We start from the raw sequence: 2753 nt of genomic DNA, 5'->3' as shown, positions 1-2753 counted from the left end.
CCTCCACTTTGAATCTTCTCAGCTTCACTTGTCTCTTGTTGTAGCTCTGCGTGGCGCTAACGATTTCACATAGGTGTAACCTGACAGTATACTGCTTCTGCTCTGTACCTCACTTCTCTGGCTTCCTGCTCTGGTGTCACCCTGTTGGAACCACCAGGAGGCTTCTCAGCACCCAATGCCCACATGCAGCCTAGAAATACAGGGGAGTTAACATCCCAGGGCTGAACCTTTGAGCGCTGGGAGGTAGGAGACAGAGGATAATATCTCCCCTTTGCCTGCCTCTGAAGGATGGTCCCAAGACTTCTTGGGGGTGTGGTCCTGCAGATTAAGAGATCGGTTGCATTTGGAGATGGCCAGCATATCACACACTGGCTCTTCCTCTTTCCCTGCTTCTCTCCCAATTCTTCCTCCCTGCTCCCTGGGATTGTCCTCCCTATTAAAAGAATAGCCCAGCAGCTTTTTGCCCTGGGTTTCATTTTCTGGGAAACTTAGCCGAACACAGAAGCTTCTTTAAAAATGTGATATTTGAGCTGAGACCTGTCAGATGAGTAAGATGCAAAAACAGGCGCTTCTAGTTCGCAGCTCTCCCCCTCTCCTCTCCTCTCCAACACCCACGCCGCGTGGACCTGCCCTGCGGGGCAGGGCCCTGCTCATTGAGGACTTGGCATCGCTCGGAGGCACAGAGGTCCAGGATGACACACAGGTGAAGGTGCTGAGGCGGCGCCTTGGGCCCCCGAGGCCTGGCCGTGCTCAGCTTCACGTGCAACCGGTTTGGGCATCAGGAAAACGCCCAAAACGAGATCCTGAATTGCCCCAAGCACGTCAGACCAGGCAACAGGTTCGAGCCCAACTTCATGCTCTTCGAGAAGTGGAGAAGCGCGAGGGGAATGGCTCGCAGGCGTACCCGCTCTTTGCCTTCCTTCGCGAGGCTCTGCCCACGCCCAGTGTCGCCGCCACTGCCCTCGGGACCAACCCCAAGTTCATCACCTGGTCTCTGGTGTGTGGCAAAGAAGTGGCCTGGGCCGTGTGCCTGGGCGCAGGTATAGCCGCTGCATTCTGACCATCCACATGGAGCCTGACATCGAAGCCCTGCTGTCCCAGGGCCCAGCTATGCCCAAGGCACCCCTCCTACCCCTGCTGCTTGGCAGTCACAATGCTGCCCTCTGGGGATTTCATCTATGAAGGTGTTACCTCTAAACGTGCATGGAGGAGCCCCTGATGTCCAGGAAAATCCCCCGAGGTGGGTGCTGGTCGTGTTCTTCCCAGGCTCCCCTTTCCCAGACCACACACAGTTCTGCTCTAATAAAGTGATGAGTATCAGCAGACAAAAAAAAAAAAAAAAAAAAGGAAAGACAAACAAAACGCAAACAACCCCCCCTCCTCCCACCCCGTTGCAAAAGCTGGAGGGAGTTGGGGGCCATTGGCTTCCAGGCAGACAAAACATACGTCCTAAGGCACAGGAGAGGTCAGAGCATTGGGAACTGAAATGCCACTGTGCCATTTTCTGGGGTGAGGGAGGGGTGAACGGGGCGAAGGAGAGATGAGGAGGTGGCGAGAGCTCAGTTCACGCAGCGGCTTGTAGGATTTAGGTTTTGTTCTAATGCAACGGGAGCCATTGGAAGGTTGAAGCAGGGGCAAGGTGTAATCACATTGCGGTTTATTTTAAAAGACCCCTTAGGCTGCTATGTGAAAAATAAACCATTTTTTCATGTTGGAGAAGGGGCAAAACTTGTGAGGTGGAGATACCAGCCAGGAGTTTCTATAGTAGTCCAGATAAGAAATGACCATTGCTTGGACCAGGCTAGGAGCAGTGGAAGTGGATTAATTTGAAACATATTTTTGAAGTACAATCCTTATGACTTGGGTTGGATGGGGGAGGGGGAATGGGGAGAGAAAGGGAAGTATGGCTCTCTGGTTTCTGCTTGGAAAGGTGGGCAAGAACGCATGAGTGCAGATTAGAGAAGGTTAAGAGTTTAGTTTTGGATATGTTCGTTTTGAGATCTCTTTACATTATCCAAGTGGAGATGTCAAGTAGACAGTTGGGCATATGAGACAAAGTGCTCAAAAGAGAAATCCAAAATAAAGTTACACATTTGGGAGCAGGACAGGTTCCTTAATCTGCAGAACCCCGTGCAAAGTGAAAATGCAGGTCCCTTTGTCCAAAAATTATTAAGAACTTCAAGATGGTGACAGCAGAGCATAAAGCCAAGCTCAGAGAACTGTAACATGGGGTTCTGTGTGATCGTACAGGTTAAAATCGATGGAGCCCATAGGGGGTATTGAAAGCCAAGGAAATGGATAATGTTACTTAGAGAGAGACTTAAAAGGATGAGGAAGGAAAACCCAGGACTTGACCTTGAAATTCTGTGTCTATGCTGAACTCCAGATGCATGTTCCAATTGCCTATTCAACATCTCCACTTGGATATCTAATAGATATCTCAAACCAAATGTCTAAAACCCAACCCTGATTTTCACCCTAAATTTCCTCATAACAGTCTTTTCCAACTCTATAAATGACAACTCCATTTTTCCTGGCACTCAAGCCCTAAACTTTGAATCATCTGGTCACTCCTCTTTTTCTCACCTCCCATAGCCAATCTGTCAACAGACCCTCCCATCAGGAGATATTCACAATTTTCCACTTTTTATTATGTCCACAACTGCCTCTCTGGTCTGAGCCGCCTTCTTCTCTCAACTAGGTTGCTACAGTAGCCTCCCACTTCCACTCTTCCTCCTACAATCTGTTCTCAG

General features: G+C 49.7%; 1 pseudogene across 1 annotated transcript; it reads left to right on the top strand.

Annotated features, from left to right (window-relative positions):
* The first annotated feature begins 553 nt into the window (after positions 1-553).
* Positions 554-1182, top strand: LOC307055525 (glutathione peroxidase 1-like; annotated as a pseudogene). The gene has a single exon. The product of its transcript is annotated as a glutathione peroxidase 1-like (transcript).
* Positions 1183-2753: the final 1571 nt, after the last annotated feature.

This window comes from Hyperoodon ampullatus (genome assembly GCF_949752795.1).
Source record: "Hyperoodon ampullatus genome assembly, chromosome: 7".
Taxonomy (NCBI): Eukaryota; Metazoa; Chordata; class Mammalia; order Artiodactyla; family Ziphiidae; genus Hyperoodon; species Hyperoodon ampullatus.
The sequence above is the reverse complement of the archived record's forward strand: the minus strand, read 5'-3'. Positions and strand labels throughout refer to the sequence as shown.